Here is a 13,610-nt window from a genome sequence, read left to right as displayed (position 1 = left end):
ACGATCCCAAGGGGAAGGAACAAACAAGTTTCGATGAAGAGGAGGCTCCTCTACCTCGACCTGGACACACGCATGTGGAGTTCAAGAAGTTGAGCCTCCCTGACTTAAGGAAGAAGCCTAAGACTTTGTTTATCCCTTCTCGTTTCTTGCAGGAGAGTAAGCAAGAATTATGCCAAAGGGTGTTGAAGCTTGAAGAGGAAAATGATGATCTGAGGGAGTAGAATTTTATGCTCAGGTGGAAATTAAACAAGCTCAAGACCTCTGCAGCAACTCCTCCACCATCACCACCAAAGGGAGACAACTAAACATGGGTATGGGCAATCCCCTTGGCTTGTGCCAAGCTTGGGGAGTTGCCTGGTATCATATCACCATCACATCTTTTGCCTTTACCTTTGTTTTAGTTTGTTCCTTTTCAGTTTTCTCTTTCTCTAGTAGATTAAAAGTCTTAGTGTTTTAGTCTTGAGTTTTGCTTTATGTCACCCCCGATGTATTCGAGCTCGTGCGCCATATAATAAAGAGTGTCTTAGTTGAAGGGCTTTGCCTCTTGCCATGATCAATAGATTGAGAAAACAACAAAAGCATGAAAGATCATGTAATGATCTTATGGGAAGTGATGGCTTCACATATAAAAAGAATGATGATTGAAACTTGTTGAGGGTAGAAAAACGTAGACCTTGGTCATTGTTGCTATTAATAGGAAGTGATAAGGAAGGAGAGGTTCACATATAGATATATCTTCTCTGACACCATCTATGATTGTGACCATTCACTAAACTATTACATGCCTAGAAGTAGATGTTGGACAAGGAAGACAACATAATGAATTGTGTTTGCTTGGTTCCGAACAATGTTATATGATTAGAGATCCCTTAGCATGTGACGATTGCTTCTAGCTCATATTAGGCAAAACTCCCGCACCAAGTAGAGATACTACTTGTGCATCCATAAACCTTCAACCCAGTCTTGCCATGAGTGTCCACCGTACCTACCTATGGATTGAATAAGATCCCTCAAGTAAGTTGTCATTGATGCAAGCAATAAAAATTTCTCTCTAATATGTATGATCTATTAGTGTGTGGAAAATAAGCTTTGTACGAACCTGTGATGAGGAAGACATAAAAGCGACAAACTGCATAATAAAGTTCTGTATCACAGGAGGCAATATAAAGTGATGTTCCTCCGCACTAAGAGGACACGCATCCAAACCTCCAAAGTGCATGACAACCTCTGCTTCCCTGTGCGAAGGGCCTATCTTGTACCTTTACTTTTTGTCCCTGAAAGAGTCATGGTGATCTTCACCAATTCCTTGTTTCGCCTTTATCTTGGCTAACGTCATATGCTTGGGAAATATCTATATTCATATGTCAACTTGGAGGTAAGCATTCATGAATTATTATTGTTGACATTACCCTTGAGGTAAGCAGTTGGGAGGCGAAACTATAAGCCCCTATCTTTCTCTGTGTCCAGCTGAAACTTTGATCTCATGAGTACTACGTGAGTTGTAGCAATTGTAGAGAATGAAAAGATGATTGAGTATGTGGATTTGCTTTACAAGCTCTTATTTGACTCTTTCTGATGTTGTGATAAATTGCAATTGCTTCAATGACTACAGGCTATCGGTTGTTACTTCTCGGTAAGGTTCGTGATCCATGCTTTACTTTGTGAAGGAATTATCACTTTAGCATGAGAGATTATATGTTGGTATTGCTGTTCTGATCATGATCATGATGCATGCATGTTCGTATCTTGTTTTGTCGACACCTCTCTCCCTAAACATGTGGACATATTTATTGAGCTAGGCTTTCGCTTGAGGACAAGCGAGGTCTAAGTTTGGGGGAGTTGATAAGTCCATTTTGCATGATGCTTTTAGGTTGATATTTATTGCTTCTTGGGGTGTTATTTCACCTCACGGTACAATACTTATGCCTTTTCTCTCTTATTTTGCAAGGCTTACATGAAGAGGGAGAATGCCGGCAGATGGAATTCTGGCTTGAAAGTGTAGCAAGTTTGAGATACCTATTCTGCACAACTCCAAACACTGTAAAAATCAACGAGGATTTTTTCCGGATTTATAAAAAATACTGGGCCGAAGAAGCGGCAGAGGGGTGCCAACAGGTGGCGACAAGCATGCTAGGCGCGGCCACCCCCCTGGCCGCGCCTAGGGGGCTTGTGGGCTGCCCGCTGGCCCACTGGCCCCCCTCTTCTGCTATATGAAGGGTTTCGTCTGGAAAAAAAACCAGAGAGGAGCTTTTTCGTGGATTCGCCGCCGCCACGAGGCGGAACTTGAGCAGAACCAATCTAGAGCTCCGGCAGGACGATCCTGCCGGGAAAACTTCCCTCCCGAAGGGGGAAATCGTCGCCATCGTTATCACCAACACTCCTCTCATTGGAGGGGAGTCGTCACCATCAACATCTTCATCAACACCATCTCATCTCCAAACCCTAGTTCATCTCTTGTAACCAATCTCCGTCTGGCGTCTCCGATTGGTACTTGTAAGGTTGCTAGTAGTGTTAATTACTCTCTGTAGTTGATGCTAGTTGGATTAGTTGGTGGAAGAGTTTATGTTCAGATCCTTGATGCTATTCATTACCTCTCTGGTCATGAATATGATTATGCTCCGTGAGTAGTTACTGTGGGAAATATGCCCTAGAGGCAATAATAAATTAGTTATTATTATATTTCTTTGTTCATGATAATCGTTTATTATCCATGCTATAATTGTATTGATTGGAAACACAATACTTGTGTGGATACATAGACAAAACACTGTCCCTAGTAAGCCTCTAGTTGACTAGCTCGTTGATCAAAGATGGCCAAGGTTTCCTGGCCATAGGCAAGTGTTGTTACTTGATAACGGGATCACTTCATTGGGAGAATCATGTGATGGACTATACCCAAACTAATAGACGTAGCATGTTGATCGTGTCATTTTGTTGCTACTGTTTTCTGCGTGTCAAGTACTTGTTCCTATGACCATGAGATCATATAACTCACTGACACCGGAGGAATGCTTTGTGTGTATCAAACGTCGCAACGTAACTAGGTGACTATAAAGATGCTCTACAGGTATCTCCGAAGGTGTTAGTTGAGTTAGTATGGATCAAGACTGGGATTTGTCACTCCGTGTGACGGAGAGGTATCTCGGGGCCCACTCGGTAATACAACATCACACATAAGCCTTGCAAGCAATGTAACTTAGTGTAAGTTGCGGGATCTTGTATTACGGAACGAGTAAAGAGACTTGCCGGTAAACGAGATTGAAATAGGTATGCGGATACTGACGATCGAATCTCGGGCAAGTAACATACCGAAGGACAAAGGGAATGACATACAGGATTATATGAATCCTTGGCACTGAGGTTCAAACGATAAGATCTTCGTAGAATATGTAGGATCCAATATGGGCATCCAGGTCCCGCTGTTGGATATTGACCGAGGAGTCTCTCGGGTCATGTCTACATAGTTCTCGAACCCGCAGGGTCTGCACACTTAAGGTTCGACGTTGTTTTATGTGTATTTGAGTTATATGGTTGGTTACCGAATGTTGTTCGGAGTCCCGGATGAGATCACGGACGTCACGAGGGTTTTCGGAATGGTCCGGAAACGAAGATTGATATATAGGATGACCTCATTTGATTACCGGAAGGTTTTCGGAGTTACCGGGAATGTACCGGGAATGACGAATGGGTTCCGGGAGTTCACCGGGGGGGGGGGGGCAACCCACCCCGGGGAAGCCCATAGGCCTTGGGGGAGACACATCAGCCCTTAGTGGGCTGGTGGGACAGCCCACAAGTGCCCTATGCGCCAAGGAGAAGAAAATCAAGAGAGAAAAAAAAGAGGAGGTGGGAAGGAAAGGGGACTCCCTCCCACCAAACCTAGTCCAACTCGGTTTGGGGGGGGGAGAGTCCTCCCCCTTGGACTCGGCCGACCCCCTTGGGGCTCCTTGAGCCCCAAGGCAAGGCCCCCTCCCTCCCACCTATATATACGGAGGTTTTAGGGCTGATTTGAGACGACTTTTCCACGGCAGCCCGACCACATACCTCCACAGTTTTTCCTCTAGATTGCGTTTCTGCGGAGCTCGGGCGGAGCCCTGCTGAGACAAGGTCATCACCAACCTCCGGAGCACCGTTACGCTGCCGGAGAACTCTTCTACCTCTCCGTCTCTCTTTCTGGATCAAGAAGGCCCAGATCATCGTCGAGCTATACGTGTGCTGAACGCGGAGGTACCGTCCGTTCGGTACTAGATGGTGGGACTGATCGCGGGATTGTTCGCGGGCGGATCGAGGGACGTGAGGACGTTCCACTACATCAACCGCGTTCTCTAACGCTTCTGCTGTACGGTCTATGAGGGTACGTAGATCACTCATCCCCTCTCGTAGATGGATATCACCATGATAGGTCTTCGTGCGCGTAGGAAAATTTTTGTTTCCCATGCGACGTTCCCCATCAGTGGCATCATGAGCTAGGTTCATGCGTAGATGTCTTCTCGAGTAGAACACAAAAGTTTTTGTGGGCGGTGATGTGCGTTTTGCTTCCCTCCTTAGTCTTTTCTTGATTCCGCGGTATTGTTGGATTGAAGCGGCTTGGACCGACATTACTCGTACGCTTACGAGAGACTGGTTTCATCGTTACGAGTAACCCCCTTTGCTCAAAGATGACTGGCAAGTGTCGGTTTCTCCAACTTTAGTTGAATCGGATTTGACCGAGGAGGTCCTTGGATGAGGTTAAATAGCAACTCATATATCTCCGTTGTGGTGTTTGCGTAAGTAAGATGCGATCCTACTAGATACCCATGGTCACCACGTAAAAAATGCAACAACCAAATTAGAGGACGTCTAACTTGTTTTTGCAGGGTATGATTATGATGTGATATGGCCAACGATGTGATGTGATATATTGGATGTATGAGATGATCATGTTGTAATAGAAATATCGACTTGCACGTCGATGGTACGGCAACCGGCAGGAGCCATAGGGTTGTCTTTATACTAACGTTTGTGCTTGCAGATGCGTTTACTATTTTGCTAGGATGTAGCTTTAGTAGTAATAGCATAAGTAGCACGACAACCCCGATGGCAACTCGTTGATGGATGATCATGGTGTGGCGCCGGTGACAAGAAGATCGTGCTGGTGCTTTGGTGATGGAGATCAAGAAGCACGTGATGATGGCCATATCATGTTGCATGTGATGTTAATCCTTTTATGCACCTTATTTTGCTTAGAACGATGGTAGCATTATGAGGTGATCTCTCACTAAAATTTCAAGATGAAATTGTGTTCTCCCCGACTGTGCACCGTTGCTACAGTTCGTCGTTTCGAGACACCACGTGATGATCGGGTGTGATAGACTCAACGTTCACATACAACGGGTGCAAAACAGTTGCGCACGCGGAACACTCGGGTTAAGCTTGACGAGCCTAGCATGTGCAGACATGGCCTCGGAACACATGAGACCGAAAGGTCGATCATGAATCATAAAGATGATATGATTAGCATAGGGATGCTTACCACTGAAACTATACTCAACTCACGTGATGATCAGACTTGAGCTAGTGTAAGTGGATCATGAACCACTCAAATGACTAGAGAGATGTACTTTTTGAGTGGGAGTTCTTATGTAATATGATTAATTGAACTAATTGTCATGAACATAGTCTAATGGTCTTTGCGAATTACGATGTAGCTTGCGCTATAGCTCTACTGTTTTTATATGTTCCTAGAGAAATTTTAGTTGAAAATTGATAGTAGCAAACTTTGCAGACTGAGTCTGTAAAAACCGAGGATTGTCCTCGTTGCTACGCAGAAGGCTTATGTCCCTAATGCACCACTCGGTGTGCTGCACCTCGAGCATTGTCTGTGGATGCTATGAACATCCGACATACACGTTTCTGATGACTACACGATAGTTCAGTGCAAGATACTTAATGGCTTAGAAGCAAGGCGCCAAAAACATTGTAAAACGTCACGGAACATAAGTGATGTTCCAAAGAGATGAAATTGTGATTTCATGCTTGTGCCCTTGTTAAGAGGTACGAGACCTCCAAACAAGATTCTTTGTCCACAAAGTAAAGGAGAAAAGCTCAATCGTTGAGCATGTGCTCAGATTGTCTGAGTACGACAATCACTTGAATCAAGTGGGAGTTAATCTTCCAAATGAGATAGTGATGGTTCTCCAAAGTCACTGCCACCAAGCTATGAGAGCTTCGTGATGAACTATAACATATCAAGGATAGATACAATGATCCTTGAGCGATTCATGATGTTTTTGACACTGCGAAAGTAGAAATCAAAAAGGAGCATCAACAGTTGATGGTTAGTAAAACCACTAAGTTTCAAGAAAGGCGAGGGCTAGAAGGGATACTTCGTGAAACGGAAAAACAGTTGCTGCGCTAATGAAGAGACCCAAGACTAAACCCAAACCCGAGACTAAGTGCTTCTGTAATGAGGGGAACAATCACTGAGGCGGAGCAACTCTAGATACTTGGTAGATAAGAAGGCTGGCAAAAGTCGAGAGAAGTATATTTGATATACATAATGTTGATGTGTACTTTACTAGTACTCCTAGTAGCACGAGGGTATTGGATACCAGTTCGGTTGCTAAGTGATTAGTAACGCGAAATGAAAGCTACGGCATAAACGGAGACTAGCTAAAAGCGAGGTGACGATACGTGTTGGAAGTGTTTCCAAGGTTGATATGATGAAACGTCGCACGCTCCCTCTACCATCGGGATTGGTGTTAAACCTAAATAATTGTTATTTGGTGCTTGCATTAAGCATGAACATGATTGGATCGTGTTTATTGCAATACGATTATTCATTCAAGGAGAATAATGGTTACTCTATTTGCTTGAATAATCACCTTCAATGGTTTATTGAATCTCGATTGTAGTGTTACACATGTTCATAATATTGGTGCCAAAAGATGCGAGTTAATGATGATAGTACCACTTACTTGTGGCACTGCCGCTTGAGTCATGTTAGTATAAATTGCATGAAGAGGCTCCATGCTAATGGATCTTTGTACTCACCTGATTTTGAATCACTAGTGACATGGAAATCATACCACATGAGCAAGGCCTTGTTTTCATTGAGATGAAACAAGATAGTAACTTGTTGGAAGTGATACATTTTGATGTATGCAGTCCAATGAGTGCTGAGGCACGCAATGGATATCATTATGTTCTTACTTCACTGACGACTTGAGTAGATACAGGAGTATTTACTTAATGAATCACAAAGTCTGAAATATTGAAAAGTTCAATTCCGTTTCAGAGTGAAGTTCGTCGTAACAAGAGGATGAAGTGTCTACGATATGATCATAGAAATGAATATCTGAGTTACGAGTTTTTGGTACACAGTTAAGACAATGTGGAAATTGTTTCACAGTTCATGCCACCTGGAACATCATAGTGTAATGATGTGTCTGAACATCATAGCCACGCACTATTTGGTACGGTGCACACTAAGATGTCTCTTATCGAATTACCACTATCGTTTATGGGTTATGCATTAGAGACAACCGCACTCACTTTAAATAGGACACCGCGTATTTCCGTTGAGATGACACAGTATAGACTGAGGTTTAGAGAAATCTAAACTGTCGTTTCTTGAAAGTTTGGGGTTTCGACACTTATGTGAAAAAGTTTCAGTCTGATAAGCTCGAACCCAAAGCGGATAAAATGCTTCTTCATAGGGTATCCAAAACAGTTGGGTACATCTCCTATCTCAGATCCGAAAGCAAAGTGTTTGTTTCTAGAAACGGATCCTTTCTCGAGGAAAGGTTTCTCTCGAAAGAATTGAGTGGGAGGGTAGTAGAACTTGATGAGGTTATTGAACCATCACTTCAACCAATGTGTAGGAGGGCGCAGGAAGTTGTTCCTGTGGCGCCTACACCAATTGAAGTGGAAGCTGATGATGGTGATCATTGAGCTTCGAATCAAGTTACTACAAAACTCGTAGGTCGACAAGGTCGCGTACTACTGCAGAGTAGTACGGTAACCCTGTCTTGGAGGTCATGTTGTTGAGCAACAGTGAACCTACGAGTTATGGAGAAAGCGATGGTGGGCCCAGATTCTGAGAAATGGCTAGAAGCCATGAAATCCGAGAGAGGATCCATGGATGAAAACAAAGTGTAGACTTTGGAAGAATTACTTGATGGTCATAGGACTATTGAGTAAAGATGGATCTTTAAAGGAAAACAGACGATGATGGTGATAAAGTCACTATTAAGAAAAGCTCGACTTGTCGCAAAGATGTTTTCGACAAGATCAAACAGTTGACTATGATGAGACTTTCTCACTCGTAGCGACGCTAAAGGTCTGTTAGAATTATGTTAGTTGTTGATGCATTATTTATGAAATATTGCACGTAGGATGTCAAAACATTGTTTTCTCGACGGTTTCCTTGAGCAAACATTGTATGTGATACAACCAGAAGGTTTTGTCAATCCTAAAGATACTAGCAAGTATGCAAGCTCCAATGATCCTTCAATGAACTGGTGCAAGCATCTCGGAGTTGGAATATACACTTTGATGAGATGATCAAAGATTTTTTGGTTTGTACAAGGTTTATGAGAAACTTGTATTTCCAAAGAAGTGAGTGGGAGCACTATAGAATTTCTGATAAGTATATGTGGTTGACATATTGTGGATCAGAAGTAATGTAGAATTTCTGTAAAACATACAAGGTTGTTTGAAAGGAGTTTTCAAAGGAATACCTGGATTGAGCTACTTGAACGTTGAGCATCAAAGATCTATGGAGATAGATCGAAAAGCGCTTAATAGAAGTTTCAACAAGATGCATGCCTTGACAAGTTTTTGAAAGAGTTCAAAATAGATCAGCAAAGAAGGAGTTCTTGGTTGCGTTGTAAGGTGTGAATTTGAGTAAGACTCAAAACCCGACCCCGGCAGAATGAAGAGAATAGACGAAGGTCGTCTTCTATGCCTTAGCCGTAGAATCTAAAGTATGCCATGATGTGTACCGCACCTGATGTGTGCCTTGACTCAAAGAATGTTGAGAGGTACAGAGAGTGATCCATGATTGAATCACTAGCAGCGGTCAAAATTTATCCTTAGTAACTAATGGACTAAGGAATTTTTCTCGATTATGGAGGTGGTTAAAAAGTTTGTCGTAAAAGGTTACGTCAATGCAAGCTTTGACACTAATCCGAATAACTATGAGTAGTGAAACGGATTCGTATAGTAGAGTAGATATTTGGAGCTTTTCCGAATAGCACGTAGTAGCAGCATCCATAAGATGACATAAAGATTTGTAAAGAACACACGGATCTGAATGTTTCAGAACCGTTGACTAAAACCTCTCTCACGAGCAAGACGTGATCAGACCCCATAACTATATGGGTGTTGGATTCGTTGGAATCACATGGTGATGTGAACTAGATTATTGACTCTAGCGCAAGTGGGAGACTGTTGGAAATATGCCCTAGAGGCAATAATAAATTAGTTATTATTATATTTCTTTGTTCATGATAATCGTTTATTATCCATGCTATAATTGTATTGATTGGAAACACAATACTTGTGTGGATACATAGACAAAACACTGTCCCTAGTAAGCCTCTAGTTGACTAGCTCGTTGATCAAAGATGGCCAAGGTTTCCTGGCCATAGGCAAGTGTTGTTACTTGATAACGGGATCACTTCATTGGGAGAATCATGTGATGGACTAGACCCAAACTAATAGACGTAGCATGTTGATCGTGTCATTTTGTTGCTACTGTTTTCTGCGTGTCAAGTATTTGTTCCTATGACCATGAGATCATATAACTCACTGACACTGGAGGAATGCTTTGTGTGTATCAAACGTCACAACGTAACTGGGTGACTATAAAGATGCTCTATAGGTATCTCCGAAGGTGTTAGTTGAGTTAGTATGGATCAAGACTGGGATTTGTCACTCCGTGTGACGGAGAGGTATCTCGGGGCCCACTCGGTAATACAACATCACACACAAGCCTTGCAAGCAATGTAACTTAGTGTAAGTTGCGGGATCTTGTATTACGGAACGAGTAAAGAGACTTGCCGGTAAACGAGATTGAAATAGGTATGCGGATACTGACGATCGAATCTCGGGCAAGTAACATACCGAAGGACAAAGGGAAGGACATACGGGATTATATGAATCCTTGGCACTGAGGTTCAAACGATAAGATCTTCGTAGAATATGTAGGATCCAATATGGGCATCCAGGTCCCGCTGTTGGATATTGACCGAGGAGTCTCTCGGGTCATGTCTACATAGTTCTCGAACCCGCAGGGTCTGCATACTTAAGGTTCGACGTTGTTTTATGTGTATTTGAGTTATATGGTTGGTTACCGAATGTTGTTCGGAGTCCCGGATGAGATCACGGACATCACGAGGGTTTCCGGAATGGTCCGGAAACGAAGATTGATATATAGGATGACCTCATTTGATTACCGGAAGGTTTTCGGAGTTACCGGGAATGTATCGGGAATGACGAATGGGTTCCGGGAGTTCACCGGGGGGGGGGGGGGCAACCCACCCCGGGGAAGCCCATAGGCCTTGGGGGAGACACATCAGCCCTTAGTGGGCTGGTGGGACAGCCCACAAGTGCCCTATGCGCCAAGGAGAAGAAAATCAAGAGAGAAAAAAAAGGAGGAGGTGGGAAGGAAAGGGGACTCCCTCCCACCAAACCTAGTCCAACTCGGTTTGGGGGGGAGAGTCCTCCCCCTTGGACTCGGCCGACCCCCTTGGGGCTCCTTGAGCCCCAAGGCAAGGGCCCCTCCCTCCCACCTATATATATGGAGGTTTTAGGGCTGATTTGAGACGACTTTTCCACGGCAGCCCGACCACATACCTCCACGGTTTTTCCTCTAGATTGCGTTTCTGCGGAGCTCGGGCGGAGCCCTGCTGAGACAAGGTCATCACCAACCTCCGGAGCACCGTCACGCTGCCGGAGAACTCTTCTACCTCTCCGTCTCTCTTGCTGGATCAAGAAGGCCGAGATCATCGTCGAGCTGTACGTGTGCTGAACGCGGAGGTGCCGTCCGTTCGGTACTAGATCGTGGGACTGATCGCGGGATTGTTCGCGGGGCGGATCGAGGGACGTGAGGACGTTCCACTACATCAACCGCGTTCTCTAATGCTTCTGCTGTACGGTCTACGAGGGTACGTAGATCACTCATCCCCTCTCGTAGATGGACATCACCATGATAGGTCTTCGTGCGCGTAGGAAATTTTTTGTTTCCCATGCGACGTTCCCCATCAGTTACGTTTGTTACTGAGGACATGGGATAAGTCATGCTAATAGTAGTCATGTGAATTTGGTATTCGTTCGATATTTTGATGTGTTGTATGTTGTTTTTCCTCTAGTGGTGTTATGTGAACATCGACTACATAACACTTCACCATTATTTGGGCCTAGAGGAAGGCATTGGGAAGTAGTAAGTAGATGATGGGTTGCTAGAGTGACAGAAGCTTAAACCATAGTTTATGCGTTACTTCGTAAGGGGCTGATTTGGATCCACTAGTTTAATGCTATGGTTAGGCTTTGTCTTAATTCTTCTTTCGTAGTTGCAGATGCTTGCGAGAGGGGTTAGTCATAAGTGGGATGCTTGTCCAAGTAAGGGCAGTACCCAAGCGCTGGTCCACCCACATATCAAACTATCAAAGTAACGAACGCGAATCATATGAACATGATGAAAACTAGCATGACAGAAATTCCCGTGTGTCCTCGGGAGCGCTTTTCCTCCTATAAGACTTTGTCCAGGCTTATCCCTTGCTGCAAAAGGGATTGGGCCACTTTGCTGCACTGTTGCTACTTTTGTTACTTGTTGCTTGCTACGAATCATCTCACCATACAATCACTTGTTACCGATAATTTCACCAATCACTAAAGATAACAAAACCTGAATCTATGTTTTATGCCTAGCTAGGGGCGTAAAACGACAACACTTGTTGGGAGGCAACCCAATGAATACAATCTATTTTTTACTTTTGCTTTATGTTCTTGAGTGTTTGCACAAGTATGCTACTCTTATGAGTGTTTTTTTATTTTCTAGTTAGTGTTTGTGCCAAGTAAAGCCTTTAGGATCATGTTGGGTAATAGTTTGTTTGATCTTGTTGAAAAACAAAAATTATTGCGTCGAGTAGCACAAATTATACAAATCACAAAAGTGTATGAATTTTTTACAAGATTTATATACAGATTCCCTACAGTTCCCTAATTGTTCAGAATTTTTGGAGTTACAGAAGTATGAGTAAAATTCGGAGTATCTACATACCATTTTGTTTTTGGCAGATTCTTTTTTTATTTGCGTTGTGTGCTTATTTTGATGATTCTATGGTTTGTATGGGGGGGGGTGGGTATAAGCCATGGTAAAGTTATAATACAGTAGGTATAATGCAAAAACAAAATTGGAATAGGATTTAAATTGTACTTAAAGTAAATTTTCATTTTCTTATACTAACGGATCTCACGAAAGTTTTGTTGAGTTTTGTGTGATTGAAGTTTTCAAGTTTTGGATGAGATTATGAAGGATGAAGGAATAAGGAGAGACAAAATCCTGAGATTGGGGATGCCCTATGGAACCCCAATGTAAGATCCAAAGAGTAGCAAGCAACTAAGCTTGGGGATGCCCAAGAAGGCATCCCCTCTTTCTTCTACCAACCATCATCAATTTTACTTGGAGCTATATTTTTATTCGTCACATATCATGAGTTTTGATTGGAGCGTCTTGTATTATACCAGTGTTTGCTTGCTGGACACACCCATTTGATTAATTAGAATTGCTCTTTATGCTTCACTTAAATTTCTTAGAGCCATGGAATTGCCCTAGGGCTTCACTTATATCTTTTTGAGCACGGTGGTGGTGTTATTTTGAAGAAATTTTCTCTTATGCTTCACTTAGATTATTTTCAGAGTTAGTAGAAATTTTGAAGAAATCCTCTCTTGCTTCACTTATATTATTTTGAGAGTTGAAAATTTTAAAAGAAACTTGTGCTCTCGTTCTTCACTTATATTTATTTGATACCCTGTTATTTGCAATGGCAATTTGCTTTCAATGAAATTAGTCCCGAAGTGATAGATCTCCATGGGATATATAATAAAAACTTTCATGAAGATCATTGGATGTTGATGTCTACTACACAACTTGTTCTTTTAGACTCGTGTTGGGCCTCCAAGCGCAGAGTTTTATTGGATAGTAGCAAATTTTCCTCAAATCGATGACCAAAGGTTTATCAATCCGTGGGAGGCGTAAGATGAAGATGGTCTCTCTCAAACAACCCTACAACCAAATAAAAAAAAGTCTCTTGTGTCCCCAACACATCAAATACAATAGTAAATTGTGTAGGTGCATTAGTTCAGCGAAGAGATGGTGATACAAGTGTAGTAATGATAGTAGATATTGATTTTTTGTAAAAGGAAAAATAAAAACAGCAAGGTAGCAAGTAACAAAAGTGAGCATAAATTGTATTGCAGTGCTTGAAAATGAGGCCTAGGGTCCATATTTTCACTAGTGGAATCTCTCAAGAATGCTAATATAATTGGATCACATAACAATCCCTGAACGTGCGATAAAGAATCACTCCAAAGTTCCTATCTAGCGGAGAACATAAGAAGAAATGTTT

This window comes from Hordeum vulgare, chromosome 7H, assembly GCF_904849725.1.
Source record: "Hordeum vulgare subsp. vulgare chromosome 7H, MorexV3_pseudomolecules_assembly, whole genome shotgun sequence".
Taxonomy (NCBI): Eukaryota; Viridiplantae; Streptophyta; class Magnoliopsida; order Poales; family Poaceae; genus Hordeum; species Hordeum vulgare.
Note: the sequence above shows the minus strand (reverse complement) of the source record.